General features: G+C 33.9%; 1 protein-coding gene and 1 long non-coding RNA gene across 3 annotated transcripts in view; both read left to right on the plus strand.

Annotated features, from left to right (window-relative positions):
* Positions 1–22,717, plus strand: part of NEGR1 (neuronal growth regulator 1) — an 892,406-nt gene that overhangs the window by 125,813 nt on the left and 743,876 nt on the right. The window lies entirely within an intron of this gene.
* On the plus strand, positions 7,305–20,618 carry LOC135964954 (uncharacterized). The gene is made up of 2 exons (XR_010577693.2): positions 7,305–10,155; positions 11,953–20,618. It is a non-coding gene; the product is annotated as an uncharacterized lncRNA (long non-coding RNA).

The following is a 22,717-nucleotide window of genomic DNA, read 5'->3' on the forward strand; positions in this document are numbered from 1 at the left end:
TAAAATTGCATCCAAAATTTAAGAAGCAAATGCATCTGGCTCAGACAGAGGAGAAGGAAAGTAAGTACAGAAGATGGCAGAGAACATCGAGTGGTCTGTATATAAACTGGTGGAGCTCGTTGGGCCACTGTGTCACGTGAAAAGTGTAAGGCTATTTGAGGCAGTAGCGCCTTCCACTGCATCTGTAGCAAAGTGGATCCTGCTGCCTGTGAGCCTGCCATAGGGCAGCTGGGCAAGAGCTACACCAGCACTTGAGAGCTACACTAAAAGGTACCATTCCATAGAATATCCTCTTTTCTGTGTTAGGTCATTGAAGAGACATTACAGCTTGCCAATATTACAGAATATTATATTCATAGAATATTCCACAGGATGTCTTTTGAACCAAAGCCTACATTTCAGACATGTTACCTGCCAATCTTTCACAAGTGACAGCGTGCCACTATCTCAGGTGGCAGAGAATGCCTACCTCTCATGTAGAGCTTCTCACATATCCTGCTGGAGGAAATTTCAAAATTACTGATCCCTTCCATGGCTAATCTCAGCATGCTTTTTCCTGTATAGACTTGTATTATAGCTTTAGGGAGTCCCTGGCTCTATCTTCCAGTACTTCCATGAATCAGATGGTGAAAATGGGAGAGATTTGCTGAAGCAAATAATCCCTGATGTTTGTGCTGACAATGGCTACCACCTGTCCTCATAGACAGGGTCATGGTGTGTAGTTTTATTCTTAAGTAGGCTTGCAGCAGTAATTTTGTCTATCAGGTTGATTTCTGTTCTTGGTCTGTACAAGAAATGGAAACGTCTTGAGAGGGAATTAAATAGCCTGTATGTCAGTGTAATGAATCGCAGTCCTCACATGATTAAGTGGTATTGCCTTTGATTCATAGTGAGCAGTGGCTATGATTATGACACCAGCAGGTTTTCTTTGTCTTTATTCGGAAATGATACTCTCATACCAGATAGGATGTTTAATCTAGCCTGGCTCAGATTTAAGAAATAACCTCTTCATATTAAGAACAGTGCTTTTATAATCATGCACCAGCTGTAAGTGTGAAGACAGCCTTACAAGGGGCACCATGGTTAAACTCCCAGTCTTACATACTTATCTGTCTATAGGAAATATATGTGAGAGTTACAAAATGCAGAATCTGGAACCCACTGTCATAAAAACAAGTCATCAAAATGGTGAAATTAGGGATGAATTAACATTTATACTAAATGTGTCCTTTATCATAATGTCTATCACTGATGTATGAATAAAAATACTTTTATATTTTGGAAGTGAATTGAAGCATTTGTATTAATCTCCAATACAATGTAAAATACACAAACAAGAAGGCCGGACATGGTGGCTTACGCTTGTAATCCCAACACTTTGGGAGGCCAAAGCAGGAGGATCACTTGAGGCCAGGAGTTTGAGGCCAGCCTGAGCAACATAGTGAGACCCCATCTCTACAAAAACAAAACAAAACAAAACAAAAACATAGCCAGGCAAGGTGGCATGTGCCTGTAGTCCCAGCTACTCAGGAAGTTGAGATGGGAGGATTGCTTGAGCTGAGGAGGTGGAGGCTCTTGTGAGCTAGGATTGTACCTCTGCCCTCCAGCCTCGATAACAGAGGGACACTGTCTCAAAAACAAACAAACTACAACAACAACAACAAAAAAGATACAAGCAAGCCCTGTTTTGTTAATATATGAAATAGAATGAGTAATCTGGAAGGTAGGAAATTTCACATTGAGGTATAGATAATTTCTTTGTTATCTTTAAAAAAACAGACAGTAATACAAAAAAAAAATTTGTGTTCAAATTAAACAAGAAAAAAAATTTATCAGTCTATTTATGTATTTGTGTGAAACTTTATCCCCTTCCATGTATTTTAGTCTATTAATTCTGCTAACTGGTTTTCATTGGGCAGAAATTATGAAGTGAAAGCAGGACCATCACAGAAACACTGTAGTTCCTTGGTTTGAGGAATTGAAAAGACTATGGTAGCAACAGCAATGACAAAAAAATAGCAATACAAATGTAACTTTGCATTTATTGAAGAAATATTTTGTATGTGTAGCATCTGTCATAGACAGTACAATTCTGTCAACAAAAGTCAATCTCTCACTGTAGAAAAAGAATATTTTGCTTAATAGTAAAGTTCATTTGAAGTGTAAAACTATTTACTAGAAATTAGATGATTCTTTCTACTGCTTTCAAAAGTGTGGTTTGTGTTCTTGTTCAAGACATATTTTGAGACATTTTTTTGAAACCTTGTGAAATGGAGCTGGTAGCCTTATTGACTCCCAAACCCCAAAATAGTGCTGAGAGCTGAAGAGTGATTTTATATTTCAGTAATTGAAGATTTACAACAGGAATCTGAAGGATTATTCATAATATTACATAAAAAGCATAAAAAATGATTATTGAAACAGATAGAGTCAGAATACATTACATCTGTGAAAGTTCCCAAAATCTTTTATTCCTATACTATTGCATACATCTATAATATAGCACCATTCTTCCAGAAGAATCATGTTAACTTCTTGTAAGAGGTTGTAGGTCTTTTTCAAATGTTATGGCTTAGATCATTTTCTTGTATGTGAAACTGTTGAAGTATCAAAAGCACACTTCAACTACTTCCTATTGTTGCAGACCACCCTGTTTCTTGGATAAATCAAATGTGACATTTCATTGAGACCTGCTTCCTTACTTTTTCTCCATTTTTCCTGTCAATTTAATGTTTGTTGTATCATGTTAATAGCTACTCACTATTGAACAGCTGTGTGTTAGACACCAGTGTCACATTGCCTTTATGATCACATTCAGTGTCTGTGAAGTACTTGTCATTATCCCCATTTTGCAGATAAGGAAACCTAGGCTTATTTTAGATAAGGGATTTGTCTGAGGTCTGTTCTCTTAAAGTAAATACATCATTTGGCCTATAAAGATCTTGAAAGCCTAACGTTGGCTTTATAAATATTGAAATCGATTCTGCATGGTTCAGTAAATGTTAAAAATATTTTATATCATAGGACAGTGAAGATACATATTTTATTTTCAATTAATAACCTGAGAAGTGAAAATACCCAAATATCTTATAAATCCAATGTAATTAATGTATCTTTTTTTGAGAATTTGGGTAATGATTAAATAACTAGCTGTAAAGAGATACCGTCCTTGCCAAAATGTTAATTATTTCAAAATTGAGATCTGATTGTTCTTAGGATAATTGACTAAGCCACTAGGTGATGTGATTTGGCTACTCATGACATTGCTTTCCTTAACTTGCGATTTGGACATATTATGAAGGATGGGATTCTTCCTCTAAAGTTAATAGTTAATTTTTCATTGTCCTTTAACTGCTAACATTTGAAGTGAACAGTTTTATTACTAAAGAGAGATGCTTTTGAAACCACTAGTGAGATAAAAGTCATAGTGGTTTTATCAATGATGAAAAGGTTAGAACAATTAGAAAGTACTCAAGGCATAATTGAGATGTATGAACTTCTGGTACATCATGAAACTGTTTTAAATGGTTGCAAAAAAGGTAGACTCAGAATTATATAAAAAAAATTAAATACAGAGTTCATTTAAGGATTGCTATTTTCTACCATGTATGTTTTCCTAGGGGACAGGAATTTGCAGAGTTATTCTATAATATGTATCATTGAGTATATTATAATTTATATTTACTATTGTATTCAAACAATAAGGTTACTCATAGACATTCCTCTACTGATAGTCTCATCTTTTATCTATCCTGTTCAAATGTAACTTCTGACATTCATCCTGAAGGATAATGTATTAATGTATTAATGTACTCAGTGACCTGTAGACATTTAGTAACTTCCAAAGCAGCAAGGCTCAGATTTGTCCTGTGAGTCATGTGTAAAGAATATTAACCTAAAGGTATGTATGATCTTGGGATTTAATAAGAATGTCATTATAAAATGCTATATAAACTTTGAATTCACATGTTCATATTCTGAGTGAAGTGATTTTTTTTCATGAAGTGTACAGTCTCTACACTTTGTTAATGTTTGAACCAGCTAAAATATTTCATATTTGGTGAGTTTGTACTTGCATTGGGCATTCCTAGAATCTTTCTCATTAGAAGGATTTTTTTTAATGCTTTTGCTCTAGAAATTTATGTAGCCCATTGTGACATGAAGGAAAGTGAGAGCTTTCCGAGTTACACTGATAACAGAAATTTATTTTGGAAGAGGTTCTGAGAACACTGGCTCCACAACAATTAGCCAGTCATGGAGCAGAGACCAGAATAATATAAAACAAAAAGTGAAAATTTGGGGAGGGGTCTTGATTTGAATGGCTAGTGAATTCAGTTGAAATACATTCCTGACATCTCAGGAACTTCACCTCATCCTTTAAAATGTTGACTTCTATGTCTTAATTGTCTCCCTCTTCATTGTATCAAACCTATTGGCATGTATGCATGCTTAGCCCTGTCAAAAGTAACCACAACCAAATTCACAAAACAATTTTCTCTCAGCCCCAAATCTATCCAGGTTACTACATCTCCCCACACATCTGGAATGAGATACTCACATTTGCTATCTCCACTCATTCAACACTCATTTATTTGTCAATTTTTTACAAGATGACATACACTTCCATCACTACCCAGAAACTTATTTCACTGAGATTACCATCTGTTTTCTACTATACTAATCAATGAGCAACTTTCAGCCCTTGATTTATTTGAATTATAAGAATTTCATACTGCAAGACCTCCTTTCTTCTTAGAATTCCTTTATTCTTGTTTCCATGCTACCGTGCGTTAGTAGTTTTTATTCCATTCTTCTGCCTTTTTCCTCTTAGTCTACTTCAGTATCTTTACTCACTTATCTTTTAAAAGCTATTATTCACCCAGGTTCTGTTTTTAGGTTTGATTTTCTTCTCACTCTAAATGAGTCTATGAATAATTTCTTTCATGTGAGTGGTCAATCACTATTTATACACTAATGTAGAGAGACAGACAGATAATAGATATATATTATTTAACTCCATCATGTATCATCAGCACCACTTATCTAAATTCTGACCTTCAATTCTATATACTTAACTGCTTTTTTTGAAATCTTCATTCAGATTCACAATATCAATTTGTATATATTCAAACTTATAATAATAATAATCTTTCTCCAAACATTAGTTTTTAACTTGGGTCTTTTTATTAAAAAAATACTGCTATCATGATACAGTTTGGAAATGATATATCTGTGTTATTTTAGACTTTGCATTCTAAATTGTGTGTGCTTTGGTATGTGGGTGTGCATTTTCTACTTTTTCTACTGATAAATCTCACTATAGTTTTATTCCACTGAATTAGTCTTTTCAAGAAGCCATCTGTGGGCATAATTGATCATCTCTATCATGTCTTTGTTTCCTGTTTCATTAATTATTTCTTCGTAGCTTTACTTTGCTTTCTTCTTAAGTTGGATACTAATTGGATACTTCAGTTGGAATAGTTTTCTTAGGTAGATACTACTATGTTTTCTTTTTAAGTTGGATGCTTTTTTGTTCTTTAATTTTTTAATTGAACTTTTATTTTAGATACAGGGGGTACGTTTGCAGGTTTGGTACATGGGAACAATGCATGATGCTGAGGTTTAGGGTATGGATCCTATTACCAAGGCAGTGAATATAGTACCAAATATGTAGTTTTTCAAACGATACTTCCCTTTCTCTCAGTAATTCCCAGTGTCTGTTGTTTCCGTATTGATGTCCATGTGTGCCTAATGAATGTTTAGCTCACACTTAAAAGTGAGAACACGTGGTATTTGGTTTTCTCTTCCTGCGTTAATTTACTTAGGATTTAACCTCTGACTCCATCCATGTTTCTGCAAAGGACATAATTTCATTCTTTTTTTATGAAAAGATTTTTTATGGTTGTGTTTCATGGTGTAAATGTATCCCATTTTCTTTATCCTTTCTACCATTGATGGGCACCTGGGTTGATTCCACATGTTTGCTGTTTGAATAGAACAGCTATGAACATATGAATACATGTTTATTTTTGGTAGAATGCTTTTCCTTTGGATATATAACTCCCAGTAGGATTGCTGGGTCAAATGTTAGCTCTGTTTTAAGTTCTTTGAGAAATCTTCAGATTGCTTTCCACAGTGGTGGACTAATTTACATTTCCAACAAAGTCTATAAGCATTCCTTTTTCTCTGAAGCTTTATCAACAACACCTCTTGTTTTTTGACTTTTTAATAATAGCCATTCTGACTGGTGTGAGAAGATATCTCACTATGGTTTTGATTTGTATTTATTCCAGTATATTTACCTAAAGCAATAAATGTCTCTTCAAATATCACTTTCACTAAATTCATTAGCATTCTATGTGTATTATTTTTGTTATTTAATTACAAGTGTTTGAAAAACCCCATTATGATTTCTTCTTTAGAGAAATATTGTTCCTTACTATTTTAATTTTCAAATATATAACTATTTTAATATTCCTTTTATTTGTTTACTTTTTTATTTAATTAGATTATGGTCACAGAATATGATTTTTGCTCTTTCTTTAGATTCATTTTATGCTTAAGTTCTAATATGTAATCATTTATAATTGCTTCATTTAAGCTTGCATAGGATGTGTAATCCTTGTCTGTTGTATGCAGCATTCCATATATGTTCATCAAATCTATTCTATTGTGTTCATTTTATGCTTAAGTTCTAATATGTAATCATTTATAATTGCTTCATTTAAGCTTGCATAGGATGTGTAATCCTTGTCTGTTGTATGCAGCATTCCATATATGTTCATCAAATCTATTCTATTGTGTTCTACAAAAATTCTGTATCTATATTGTTTTAATAGGGCATCCATAGTAAGAGAAACAAATCCAAACATTCTACTTTAATATTACTATGTAAAATTCACCTTGTTCTGTTAATTTTGTGTATAAAATTTTGGCTAGTCTATTAGTTGTATACATCTTTGGGATTACTATATATTCTGAATGAATTGATCCTTTTATTGTTATATAAAGACACTCATGATGTAGAAACATTTATAAAATTTTTATGATTTGTTTGATTTTTATCTTTTAAAGAAATCAGTTCTTTTCCTTAGATCATAGAAGTATTTTTTATATTGTCAGAGAAAATGGCAATTTTGTTTGTCTTTTATCATTATTATATCTCCCATTGACTTTTCTTATTGCACTGACTGGAACTTCCAGTAAATTTTGCATAGTAATAATGAGAGTAAAGTGTCCTTACTCTTTTAAAGTGTTTAATATTTTATTATTGATTGTCATGTATATGTGTGTATGTATGTGGGGGTGTATCTATACATAGTTTTGCAGCCCATTGTATTATCATTTCTTGTTTATCTGTCCAAAAACCTATTGAGTGTGAATTCCTTAAAGGGAAATCTGCTTTAAAAAATCAAAAACAAAAAACATTATATCTCCATTGCTTAGTTTAATGCCTAAAATTAATGTAATGCCTAAAATATATTATGTGTATTAAGTATATTTAATAATTTGTTAAAGTATTTATTAAAGCAAGTTATATTTATTAAATTAGAAATGAGTAAATCAATAAATATGTACTGCCAGAAGCAAACATTTTGGCATTGAAGAATAAATAAGGAGAAAACCATTGCGCAAATCTTTTGTTCTTCATTTTGTTTTTTGTCTGTCTATATTGTAACAAATTCCTTCTCTAAATTTGTTAAAATTCTTGTTCTATGAGGAAGATGTTTGGTTGGTCGGTTAGATGGTTTTGGCTGTTATTTTTCTTTTTTTCGTTTTTCCTTTCTATTGTTTGTTTATTTTTAATAATAATTGCTAAGGGAGTCCAAGGAGTTGTTGTTGGGCCATTACCTAAAACAAGCAACCAAAAGACAGATGAGTCAGGAAGATTGTGATTATGTAAGCTTTGTGTTGTTATTATCATATTTTTGTTTTTCAAGTTGTAGAATGACATTGCAAAAAATATGTGAATAAGTAAAATTACCATTTTGGGCTTTGTATAATGTTGGAATCTCATATTATAGACTGTAATGTAAATGTGTATATTTTAAAAACCTAAAAATCACCAGCAAATCTTCACAGTTGACAGCTTTCTGGTTAGTGTGGCTACAGAAGTCCAGGCTTTTCCATAAATTAAAATCAGTTGTATTGTAGATCCATTCATTTTACAAAGTGGCTGCTAATCAAATACCATAAAAAAGTCACTGTTCAAAATTTAAGATTTGAAACAGACACTGTATTTTCATGTGTCATCTTTGACATTTGCTAAGATCCCAGGTAAACTCATTTAGTTTGTTTTGAAAACCATCAAAGAGTCATCAGAAATATCTTTCTCAAATTCATTTCAGTTTATTTTTTCAATGGTTGTGTTTATTTATTGTAGAAGCAACAATTCCTACAGTAGCCCCTTAACCTTTACATCTTCAAGAGGAAATTTCAACCACATTTTCTCTTTTATTAAATATTCCTTTTTAAAAGAAGTGATAAATGACTCTACTTTCTAAGTCAATGTGTGTCAGTTACAAATTCATAGTATCTTTGTAGTTTGAAAGACTGTGCTTCATGACAGATGACAGGATTGGTGGTGATTCAAATTAATACTAAAGAATAATAAATGAATGGCAGAGAAAGTCTGCAAAATCTGTCTTAAGACACTCAGCTTTTGAAATTTAATGCCCATAAAATGAATTGCTACTAGGCAAATTACGAAGGGATTCAGAATAGTGATATGTGAAGAGGACAACATGAAGGTATGTGTGACAGGCTTTTTCTTTTCTTTTTTTTTTTATTGTATAAGTTCTAGGGTACATGTGCACAACGTGCAGGTTTGTTACATATGTATACTTGTTCCATGTTGGTGTGCTGCACCCATCTACTCGTCAGCACCCATCAACTCGTCATTTACATCAAGTATAACTCCCAATGCCATCCCTCCCTCGTCCCCCCTCCCCATAATAGGCCCCAGTGTGTGATGTTCCCCTTCCAGAGTCCAAGTGATCTCATTGATCAGTTCCCACCTATGAGTGAGAACATGTGGTGTTTGGTTTTCTGTTCTTGCGATAGTTTGCTAAGAATGATGGTTTCCAGCTGCATCCATGTCCCTACAAAGGACACAAACTCATCCTTTTTTATGGCTGCATAGTATTCCATGGTGTGTATGTGCCACATTTTCTTAATCCAGTCTGTCACTGATGGACATTTGGGTTGATTCCAAGTCTTTGCTATTGTGAATAGTGCAGCAATAAATGTGTGCATGTGTCTTTATAGCAGCATGATTTATAATCCTTTATAAGTCTGATATTCAAGTTATAAACTGGTCTCATCTTAAACTTACTATATAAGGATATTTGTACTTGGTGTTATATATATATATATTTTTTTGGACAGAGTTTTGCTCTTATTGCCCAGGCTGGAGTGCAATGGCAACATCTCAGCTCACCAGAACCTCTGCCTCCGGGGTTCAAGCGATTCTTCTGCCTCAGCCTGCTGAGTACCTGGCATTACAGGCATGAGCCAGCATGCCCGGCTAATTTTGTATTTTTAGTAGTGGCGGGGATTCTTCATGTTGATCAGGCTGGGCTCGAATTCCCGACTTCAGGTGATCCACCCTCCTCAGCCTCCCGAAGTTCTAGTATTACAGGCGTGAGCCACCGCGCCTGGCCTACTTGGTGAATTTAATATACTAACTTTGTAGATTGAATTAATTCATTGTGCTTCACGGTTCCTTGAGAAATGTATATGTTAAAATAGACTATATCTCAATGTCTATTTTAAATTTAGTATGTAATAGCATATGACATAGAACGGAAGACTTTAAGAACCTTCTTCGTCTGCCTTAAAATTTCAAAAATCTCAATGCAGATTCCTTTTATGAACTGACAGGATTTGGCTGTGTCCCCACCCAAATCTCAACTTGAATTATATCTCCCAGAATTCCCACATGTTGTGGGAGGGACCCAACGGGAGGTAATTGAATCATGGGGACCATTCTTTCCCATACTATTCTCGTGATAGTGAATAAGTCTCACGAGATCTGATGACTTTATCAGGCGTTTCCACTTTTGCTTCTTCCTCATTTTTTTCTTGCTGCCCCCATGTAAGAAGAGCATTTCGTGACCCGCCATGATTCTGAGGCCTCCCCAGCCATGTGGAAATGTAAGTCCAGTTAAACATCTTTTTGTTCCCAGTTTTAAGTATGTCTTTATCAGCAGCATGAAAATGAACTAATACAGTAAATTGGTACCAGTAAAGTGGGGGGATTGCTGTAAAGATAACTGAAACTGTGGAAGTGACTTTGGAACTGGATAACAGGCAGAGGCTGGAACAGTTTGGAGGGCTCAGAAGAAGACAGGAAAATTTGGGAAACTTTGGAATCTCCTAGAGACTTGTTGAATGGCTTTGACAAAAATGCTGAAAGTGATAAAAACAATAAGGTCCAGCCTGAGGTGGTCTCAGATGGAGCTGAGGAACTTGTTGGGAAACGGAGTAAAGGTGATTCTTGTTATGTTTTATCAAAGAGACTGGCGGCATTTTGTCCCTGCCCTAGAGATTTCTGAAACCTTGAACTTGAGAGAGATGATTTAGGGTAGCTGGTGGAAGAAATTCTAAGGATCAAAGCATTCGAAAGGTGACTTGGGTGCTGTTAAAAGCATTCCATTTTAAAAGGGGTACAGAGCATAAAATTTCAGAAAATTTGCAGACTGATGATGCAGTAGAAAAGAAAAACCCATTTTTTTTTAGGGGAAATTCAAGCCAGCTGCAGAAACTTGCATAACTGGCAAGGAGTCTATTGTTAATCCCCAGCACCATGGGGAAAATGTCTCTAGGCTATATTAGAGACCTTCATGACTTAGGGACTTGGTCCCTTGTGTCCCAGCCACTCCAGCCGTCACTGAAAGGGGCCAACGTATAGCTTAGGCTGTGGTTTCAGAGGGTAGAAGCCCCAAGCCTTGGCACCTTCCATGTGGTGTTGAGCCTGCGGGTGCACAGAAATCAAGAACTGGAGGTTTGGGAACCTCCATCTAGATTTCAAGAGATGTATGGAAACACCTGGATGCCCAGGCAAAAATTTGCTGCGGGGGTGGGGTCCTCATGGAAAAACTCTGCTAGGACAGTGCAGAAGGGAAATGTGGAGTCTGAGCCCCCACACAGAGTCTCTACTGTGGTACTGCCTAGTGGAGCTGTGAGAAGAGAGCCACCATCCTCCAAACCCCAGAATGGTAGATCCACCAACAACTTACACCATGCACCTGGAAAAGCCGCAGGCACTTAATGCCAGCCCATGAAAGCAACCAGGTGGGAGGCTGTACCCTGCTGAGCCACAGAGGTGGAGCCACCCAAGACCATGGGAACCCACCTCTTGCATCAGTGTGACCTGGATGTGAGACCTGGACTCAAAGGAAATCATTTTGGGATCTAAAATTTGACTGCCCCACTGGATTTCAGACTTGCATGGGCCATGTAACCTCTTTATTTTGGCCAGTTTCTCCCATTTGGAACTGCTGTATTTACCCAATTCCTGTACCTCCATTGCATCTAGGAAGTAAGTAGCTTGCTTTTGATTTTACAGGCTCATAGGCGGAAGGGACTTGCCTTGTCTCAGATGAGACTTTGGACTCCGGACGTTTAGGTTAATGCTGAGATGAATTAAGACTTTAGGGGACTGTTAGGAAGGCATGATTGGTTTTGAAATATGAGCACATGAGATTTGGAGGGGCCAGGAGTGAAATGATATGGTTTGTCTATGTTCCCACCTACATATCAACTTGTATTGTATGTCCCAGAATTCCCGTGTGTTGTGGGAGGGACCCAGGGTTAGGTAATTGAATCATGGGGGCTGGCCTTTTCCTTGCTACTGTTGTGATAGTAAATAAGTCTCACAAAGTCTGATGGGTTTATCAGGGGTTCTACTTTTGCTTTTTCCTCATTTTTCTCTTGTCGCTGCCATGTAAGAAGTGCCTTTCACTGCCTACCATGATTCTGAGGTCTCTCCAGCCATGTGGAACTGTAAGTCTAATTAAATCTCATTTTGTTCCCAGTTTCGGGTATGTCTTTATCAGCAGCATGAAAACAAACTAATAAATTAGCACATATACATCTAAATTTTTACTTTTAAAATAAAGTTTTTATTGCCTGGTATGACTTATGCATGATACATTCAAACTCAAACATGCACATATGTGCATACACAACAAATACACATTGTGCTGTTTCCTTATAGTAAAAGAGATGGGCTAAGTCAGCCACAACCAAAATTCATTTATTATAAGTATATGTAGGTCAATGAAGAGAATATAGTCCCTATGATTTTGAAAGCAATTGTACATCAAGACATAGTAGGAAATGCAACCTTCCCAAAAATTTCACTATAGATTCTACTTATTATTGTAGCCAATTAATTATGTGATTGCCTGTAAATGGCATTTGCTATGTGCACTTAGGCAACCTACTGTAGTGTTAAAACAGCAAATTAAATCAGCTTTACAGATATAATAGAGGTTGAGTAACCCTTATCCAAAATACTTAAGACCTGAAATGTATCTGATTTTGACTTTTTTCAGATTTTTGTATATTTGCATATATATAATGAGATATCTTGGGGATGGAACCCAAGTCTAAACACAGAATTTATTTATGTTTCATATGTATCTTATAAATATGGCCTGAATATAATTTTACACAATATTAAAAAATAACTTGTGCGTGAGACAAAGTTTGTGTGTATTGGACCATCACAAAGTGAAGGTGTCATCATCCAGCCCCCCATGTGGGCATTCTGTGATTGGTTGGCATCACCATCATTTCTACCTCTAAATTTACAGTCTGTGGAGAAGCAATCATTTTCTTTCACTTACTCATATATAGTACTTAACAGTAAAAAAAAGTACAACATGGCATTAATAGAGTGAAAAATAATGTGTTCAGGGTAATGGAGCAGCACAGCAGCATCACCAGAGTACCTGTATCAGGTCTTAAACAACAACAGGTGATGGCAGGCTTTCTATCTCCATTTAAGATGTTGTGTTTTAATTATAAGGTTATTGTACACTTGTGGCATTATTTCAGTGCATTTGGGGCATTTCAGATTTTAACTTTTGCATTGAAGAAGCTCAACCTGTATTGCTATTGACATGGTGAAAGGACATGCTTTTGCCCAAAAATATAGTATAGTGAAAATACAGTATTGTGAAGACATCTCACTCCTCCCTGCCCCCATCACCAAAACAGCCAAAGAAAAGAGGAGGGAAATCACACAGCATGTGAAAACAGAGGAAACTTTGAGAATTCTGCTCAGTAATGTTTTTAACTTTTAAAGAAAAACTATATGTAATTCAGGTCCAGAACAATAAGTCACAGCAGATGGAGTTCTTCCATATGGATGGAGTTAGTAAAAAGAAGCCCTAATTGGAGTGTCAATCTTCAAGAAAAAAGTATTTTAAGAAAATAAATAGAACAACATGTTAGTAATATTGCTTTATGATAATTCTGAGTAAAAAATATAAGGAAAAATAATGAAGATAGAGATAAAGATTGGAGTGGAATCATGCAGAGAAACCGTGTCAAAACAGAATTATCCTAGGATATCAACTGTCTTGTGAGATGTGTCTTATACCACTACATGCCCGCTTACCTATGGAGGGGCAAAAATGCAATCTCTACCCGCTAGCCCAACCAAACTTAACACCCAAACAACCCACTTCATCGAGCGGGCAAAAACAATATAGAAAAGCAGGCTGCATGCACATTCACTTGTCAACTTTAAGTTTGCACATGATTGCTTCAGTGCCCTAAACAAAATTCTGTTTCACACCATCTTGCAAACTCTATTTTCTTCTATTACATTTAGTGTTCACAAGTAACAAAAATGCTGTTCAACAACTCGATTCACTTGAAGTAAGCTCTAAATGATTAATGTACTTGGAATAAAAATAAAACTACATGGGCATACTTTAATGAAGTCAGAAGAACACTCACAATATAAATTATAGTTGACTCTGAGGATGCATTTTTTTAAGCATGTCTTTCTACTTACTATTCAGATAATTGATATGTATTAGTGTTATCTTATCCCAGATATTTAAGGAAGTCTTATAGTAGGTAATTTCACTGAATTTTTCTTTTCCCTTTGAGGGCCATGTAGACATTTTTTTTAAAACCTCTCTCTTTATAAAACTCCAGATTCATTATTATTAAAGAAATACTTCAGATATCTTCCAAACAGTTCCTTGTTAAATCTGATAACTGCATGACTGACATGCTTTTAACAAGAGTTCCTTTTGTAAGTACATAGGTAAGGTATCCAGAATATGGATGGACGATGCAAGCCCTGGAGACTGAGTTGCATATCTATATTTGGATGAAAGACCAAGATCAAATCTTCTCTTATAATTTTCTAAAGGGAGAGATATTACAAGGAAATCAGAGAAGAATCTTTATGTTGGTTTTAAGATACACAGGGATACAGTCAGGGAAGCAAGAAGATATTTCAAAAGAAAACAGATTTCTCCCTTTAAAGTATGGAGTTCTACTAGAACTCCTGTTATACACTACATTTCCTTCTTTCTTGTCCCTGAAATTTGGACACTCATTAGAGAAGTGATACTCTGTGTTTGGGAAAGTGTTCAAAATCTAAACAGCTTAGCTATAAATGATGGACATTTAAGGAACATCAATGGTGAAACTCTAAAAACAATGTTGTTTTGCTTCTTCACATGAAATATATATGTCTCTCTAATAATGAATGTATGCTCCATGCACATATTAATTATATGTCCTGAATTTAAATTCATGTCCCATAGCATTTAAAATTTATGAGCATATATGTAGTTTGTTGTTTATCTGTTTTAACAGTGTTTCTTATAGTTTTATGATTGCATCCTCTTTACATTAGTAGAATATACCTCAAAGGCAAATAGCATTGGAAAATTATGATAATATTAGATGATTATGTTTTTTCACTCACTATTGTATCCCCTTATGTATACCCATAGTCTAGTACAAACCTGGCCAATCAATAAATATCTGTTTAGAAAGTGAATAAATGAATGAATGATTGAGATATAATTGGGAGTGCCTGCAAGACCTATATGTTTTAAGTAATTTAGAATAAACATAAAGATCTTGTATGTTTTTGGAACATTCTTCTCACAATTGGTGATGCACTTGTCTTCTAGAGTCCTACTCAGTTGAGCAGTAATTTTCCTTTAATAAAAAAATCTTACCTTATATCAGTTGAGGGATATAATACTTCTTCATCAATAATATAATTGATGAAAAAAAGGAAAAGGTATTGAGACAGTCTCAGGTCTTTCTTACAAATCTCTCCTCAGTTGAAAATACTGAACTGATGAATATAAATATGAATATATCATATATATGAATATATGATATATATCTCATATATACATATATATGATATATTTAGAACCATCTTCTTTGTTATCAGTACATTTTCCTGAATTGAAGAAACAGCTCAATTTAAAATATGAGATACTAAAAAATCCATATTCAATAAAATGTGTACGTAGATCAAAATTTTCCCATTTAATAATTATTTAAATTATACTCACTATTGGGTGGAAAGTATCTGCTTTAGATGACATCCTTAAGTGAATCGGAAAAAGTGGATATTTAATCATGAGATGCACCACCTGCAAAAAAGTTAATCAGAAAAATAATGAATTAATATAATTCTTGCCAATTACACACATTTAAAAATCCAAAATTATTTATATTTTATTAGGAATTTCCATTGAGTCCATAGAGTCTTTTAATGTTTAGCTACCTTGATTCCTTATTTCCAACTCTGCATATTTCCTTCAGGATTAAAGGACATCAGTTTATGTATCTTTATCCTCTCTTAACTCTCTCACTCACTCTTTGCCTTAGGTGCATCATGACCATCTTGATTTGTGAACATGGAAGGAATATTTGGGCATGATTGGCTCAGGCCAATCCTGGGGAAATCTAGTTTTAAAACTTTATCATATTCTGGGGTTCGGACTTAGTAAACATAATTGCTGGCATATATAACCAAAGTTCTTCATAATCAACCTTAAAGATTTCTCTTTGACTTATTTTTTAAAATAATTTAGAACTGAAGCAGGAAAGAGAGAGAGAAATAATAATTTTCAAGCGTCTTGGCTTCTAACATTTTTACTGCCAAAACAGAGAAATAATTTATTTTAAAAGAGAAAAGGAAGATTTCATTTTGAGTTTTTTAATCAGAACAATATTGCTCACAAATTTTAGTAAATTGACTTCAATCAGCTTTCTACAGATTTTCATTAAACTTGTATAGAATTTTCTCCTTTGGTTTCATGGAAAAAATATACACACACGAACATGGTTTGTGTGGTGCCCGTGTGTGAGTTTATGTGTGTGTATACATACATACAAGTGTATGTGCCATCTAGCTGTCAGAATGCTCATCATTCAATTGGCCAATGAGAAATGGAAAAGATATTTTGAAATAATATGGCTCAATAAAGTTTACCTTTCTATGACTTCCTGGCTTTACCCCACACCAGACCATATTCTTCATCACAAAGAGTACATACATGACAACATATTTTCTCATCATGTTAATATCTAGCAGGGCTGAGAAAAAGTCTTGCAAAGCATATTTAAAATGCTGACAACAACATGTCTTCTATGTTGCAGGCCCATCATAAGTCTTTAGTAATGTACTTATTGAATTAATGAATGAATAAACTGTAAACTAAACACATTTTTTAAACTATGAGAATTTTATGGGCAAGTAGATGTGAGACGAAAATAAATTTATCTAATTAACAGTTGGACAAACCAAAAAGTAAAGACAAGAGAGGTTGCTATAGCCATTTCTTTTGCATTTTCACTTTTGTTCCTTGATTTTCAGATACTATGTTTTCTTTACTTAGTGTTTTTGTATTTCTGCATTTAAGTGTGTAGGCAATTTGGTTAAGCTAAAATTGACATGTTACTAATAACTTTCAAGAAAACTGAAGAACTTATTAAGGTTCATAGCATTGTAGATCTACAAATAAAATTCTATACTTTTTTACCCTTTGCAGATATTACTTTATTTTTATTTAGTGTGAATAAATGTTTATTTCTTTGGCCAAATATAAATCCTGCATAATGTTAATTTAATCCTCACTATAATCCTATAAAATGACACTATTATCATCCTCATTGTACACAAGAGAAAAGCAGACACATAGAGTTTAGTAAGCTGATACATGTTACATAAATGACACTAATGTTGGAGCTAGAATATGAATCCATGCAGTATGGCTTTGTAGTCTATTATTGTAACAAATGGGAATAGTGCCTTTCTGAAAAGACTTTTATAAACATGTGATTGTGATCACAGGAGAGTAATGATTTTCATCATTTTACTTTCTCATCTGTTTGTATGGGTTTTTTGTCATTCTCTAATAGGTAGTGAGGAAGTACTTGTTTTAAAATAATGAGACGTATTTGCATGTTTCAGCATTCATGTTCTTCAGATTGTATTTTTAATGTATTTTTTGCTATCTTATTTACTGAGTGCCTCCCGTGTGTTAGTGTTTATTCTATGCATTGGGCACAAGAGGAAGGCTGCTTGGGTTTGAGTACCTTCAGAGCTAAGATATAGACAGAGAATTAGGTTTTCATTTATTATTGAAAGCTAAATAAAATTAAAACAAAATGGCATATGTGTAGTCTGATTTCATATGATGCAGAGATAGTGAAATTAGTAAAGTGTATCTCATTTAGTAGCTTTCATTGTGACTTCTCTATCATTCATTAAACAAATATTTATGGGGTACCTATTATCCATTACTGTGCCAGGTGTGAAAATAAAAAACAACCATTAAAAGATAGATATAGCCCTTGTCTCTACTGAGTCTAACCCCACCAGCCATCTGCGTTACCTGTCACCCATTCATTCTCTGTTCACCAGTGCTTTTTCTAACATTCCTTATCTACTCATCTTACTTTCTCTCAACAGAAACACAGGTGCCACACACATACACGCACACAACAGATGTTATGAATGACCTTACACATTCCTTCATGCTGTGGCAAAATGTACCTTCCAAAGCAAATATATAATCAGAATAATGTAATTAATTTGAATGTGTTAGATACATTCTAATAGGTGACCTTGAGTCCTGTCTTTGTTTCTAGGGATCATCACCATTTCAAGAAAAGGAATAGGGTTTCAATGTAAGGTAACCTGGAAGATAACAGATATTATCAAATTGGTTATTTTGCTTAAATGAGACAAAATATATGAGTGTATGTTTATACTACACAGTAGTATTTTTTCTCTATGTATGTATGTATGTATGTATGTATGTATGTATCTATCTATCTATCTATCTATCTATCTATCTATCATCTATCATCTGTCTAGGTATCGGATTATTATGGCTAGTAATTGGCTTGTCTTGTTGCCTAACTTAAGTGGCCTTGGTCATGAGAAAATCTGTCCTTTATGAAGAAATATGGGACAAATGTTTTGGTAGCGTGAAGTTCATTATATCTTAAAATTATATTCAACTGTTGAAAATTGGTTTACTTATGTGAAAGATCAATCTCACATTTTTCATGTTCATGTATCTTTATTTGCATGTGCCTCAGATAATCATTCAGAATTGCCTTTTTCTTAGTAAGAAATAAAATAAAGTCACACTCTGACAAAGTAGAACCTCCTTAACGAAGCATTAAATTATAAAATCTAAGTACCAATTACCTCCTTGGTTGGGAGGGCATGGAGTTGGAGTCTAGTGAGATAGAATGAATGATGAAGTACAGGCCTCCTCCAGCTTCTGCAGTCTGATTCTCTGATACAGAGAAGCTTTGTTAAAGGGATAGTTAGTCTATTGGTTTATTTATGATGATTGCCTGGGTACAGTGTTCATGCAGCTACTTCATTCTTTTTCTTTATTAGCTGCTGACTTTTTTATTATCATGCTTTTCCTTTTTGCTATAAATTGTTAATTATTACCTTGATGACACTGGGTAAAACTTCTATTAACTGTCATTGTTTGACTAGCAGTTATGGAGATTTACTTTTGCTAAACCCCTACCATACTAGACAGTCATAAACCACAAGGCACAGTGCATTAGAGAAAAGACTTTCTGCTTTTGTCCTTCAGACCAATGTAATTTGTATGTTTCCAGCTTTATAAAGAACCTGTTGAGGTCCTGTATATTTTATCATAGAGGTGTATTTACCATCATTTAAACAAAGAATTCCATCAATCAAATCTTAAAGAAATACATTGCTTTAATCAGACTGTCACTCTTTGACCAACATTATTGTCACCAATTTGCTAAAATAAAAAAATTGAGTGGTGCTCCCATTTGATTGCATAGTATTTTAAGAAGATAACAACTCATTCAAATTCCAGTAACCAACTTCCAAATATAGTTCAGGATAATATACACTATAAGGTTGGATGCTTGATTCTATTTATTGAATGTATGATTTTGGTATTTTTTTATTCTAGTTCCTTGGTATAAATTCATACCATGTCATGACTAGAAAATCTGGACAAAATATAGCATTTGTATTTTTATAATTTCTTAGAAATGACATATGCATACATTTTGCCTCTTTCACAAAGTGTTCTTACATCTCCACAGGATGGGTCCATGTGTTTCCCCTTGCATCTTTGGTGTTTATGGCCTATATTATAATAATGCTAAACCACTCATGGCTCCCTAAGTCCACCATGTTACACACTGAGTCTCTTCTTAAAATGCCTCTTTCCTTTTCCTTTTCTCATATACCATTAATCTAATATGCTCCCCAACACTTTGTGCATTTTTCTGTTTTAGGATTTACTACATTATATCACATCATGTTGGTGTACACAATGGCCGGGTTTACATCTCTAATCTTTACATCCATATCACTCAGCAAATTATCTGACACATATTAGGTATGCTATATAAATTTTCTAGAAAAAATGAGTAACTTTAACTCCCTTTTCATATCTAAATATAAATTCCCTTTGGAAAGTAATCCTGAATGAGTGAATGAGTGAATAGGTGAAAAAGTTCTTCCTTAATTAAATATAATAATTTTGAATAATATATCAATTCCAATTAATGATGTCTAAAAATTACATACATATAATTTTGGCTATATTATTTCTTCACTAACATTTAGCAAAATTTATTTTAGTTTACATGTAAGAAAATTTTCTATTTGGATTGAAAAACAACTGACTAGAGAAAAAGTTTTTATATTGCTCATACTGCTTTGCATGATTTGAATGTTTGTCCCCTCCAAAACTCATGTTGACATTTATTTGTCACTGTGACGGTGTTAAGAAGTGGCACCCTTAAGAGGTGATTAGGCCATCTGGGCTTCATCTTCATGGGTGGGATCACTGCCATTACGAAAAGGAGAGTTTGGACCCTTCTTGCTCTTTCTTGCCCTCTTGCTGTCTGCCATGTGATGACTCAGCAAGAAGGCTCTCACCAGATGCCCACATCTTGATATTGGACTTCCTGGCCTCCAGAACTGTGAGCCAGTAAATTTATTTTCATTATAAATTACCCATTCTTAGATATTCTGTTATGGCATGAAAAATAAACTAACACATACTCCTTTAAAAACAACAACAAAAACAAAACAGTCATCTTAAGTCCTGAAGAATAGGCCAGAAAAGCAATTAAGGCTAGGAAATTGATAGAGTGGCATAAGGATTCAGAAATTAATTCCAGCCTCTTCAACCAGATTCTCTATGTGTGTCATGTTGATAATTTCATGAGAACTAGAGGTGTTCTCTCAAAATGACCTCACCATTTAATCTTTTATATTTGGATATGGAATTGTAATGTGATTCTTCTAGACACGAGCAAGCAGGGATGGAGTGGGAAAGTCATCTAATGACTGGATCCCAAGTAGCAAAGAAAGTGGAGTAGCTGCTGCTTCTCCCAGTTCACACCTGGCTGTTGTCAAAAAAGGCAGAAAAAACAGAGAAGAAATACCACAATTGAGATGACTTGCAATATATTATGTATAATACAACCATGAATCCGTCATACAATCAAGATAGTAAACATATCCATCATCCTCAAATGCTTCCTTAGGCTCCCTGTTAATTTCACCCTTTCATCCCTCCCTTCTACACTTGCATGTTTCTAGTTAAACACTGATGGACTTTTTGTTGATAGATTGGTTTTCATTTTCTAGAATTTTACATAAATGATTTTTTACAGTATGTGCTTTGTTAGATATAGGGATAATCAGGTTGTCTGCCTATGAGTGTGCTTTCATATTTTGTTTCTTTTAAAGAGTTTATTCATTTCATCAAACTTGTTAAATTTGTTGGCATAAATTTGTTCTTAATTTTGCCTAGTTATACATCTAAAATCTATAGAATCTGAGTAATATTACTACATTCATTCTTGATAATCAAATATTTTTATTTTTTCTGATCAATATGATTAGAAATTTAACAGTTGTGTTAATTTTCTTGCATCACTAAATTTTGTTTGTTGTTTTTTCTATTATCTATTTCATTGATTTCTATGCTGATCTGTATTATTTCCTATCTTCTGTTTAATTCGAGTTTCTTTTTTTTCTTTTTTCTTTTTTTTCTGTTTTTCCAGTTTCTTAAGGGAGAGGTTGAAGTCATTTGGTTCAGACACTTTCTAAAAAATTACTAATCTTGGCCATTAATGCTATAAAATTTCCCTACTGCTCGAGCAACATCAGAAAAATTTGTAATTCACCTTTGATTTTTTTTTTTGACTCATGAGGTATTTAGATATGTGCTATCCTGTTTCTAATATTTAGGAATTTTTCAGATACCTTTCTTTAATTGAATGGTTATTTAATTTTATTGTGGAATGAGAACATACTTTCTATGACTTGAATTTATTCTAATTTGTTGAGACATTTTTATGACCCAAAACAAGGTGTATCTTTATACATAATTCATGTGTACTTGAAAGAATGTATACTATGCTGCTGTTTGCTAGAGTATTCTATAAATATGAAATTATGTAAAGTTGGTTGAGTTTGAATTTTTCATATCCTTGCTGATATTTTATCTAATTGAGAGATGGACATTTAAATCTCCAACTATAATTGTGGATTTTCCTCTTTATGCTTGCAGTTTTAGCAGTTTTTGCTTCATGTGTTTTGAACATTTGTTCCTAAGTGAAACAGTTTAAGATTGAACTGTTATGTAATCTTCATTGGCCACTTTATAATTATGAAATCACCTTTTTTATCTCGTTTTTTCTTTGCTCTGAAATAGTCTTTTTTTCTGTGATTAATACAGTCATTCCAACTTTCTTTTGATTAGTATTCATAGCATATGTTTTCTCATTCTTTTACTTTTAACTTATTTATGTCTTTCTATTTAAAGTATACTTCTTGGCAGCACATATTTGGCCTTGCTTTTTAAATCAAACTTGACAGTCTTTGCCTCTGAATCAAGGTATTTAGAACACTTATATTTAGTGTGATTACTGATATAATCACATTTAGGTTTATCACCCTGCTTTGTAGTTTTATTTGTCCTATTTGTTCTTTATTTCCCTTTTACTCTTTTTCTGCCTTCTTTCTGACTATTGGAGTGTTTTTTTATTGTTGCATTTTAATTGTTTTTTAAAAAATAATTAGTTGTTTGAACTAAAATAAAATGTGCGTTGTAAAAGTCATAACATATGTATGAGAAAAATCTTACATATACCCCACCATGTTACTCTTTCTACTCCT

Source organism: Macaca fascicularis, chromosome 1 (assembly GCF_037993035.2).
Source record: "Macaca fascicularis isolate 582-1 chromosome 1, T2T-MFA8v1.1".
NCBI classification, from domain to species: domain Eukaryota; kingdom Metazoa; phylum Chordata; class Mammalia; order Primates; family Cercopithecidae; genus Macaca; species Macaca fascicularis.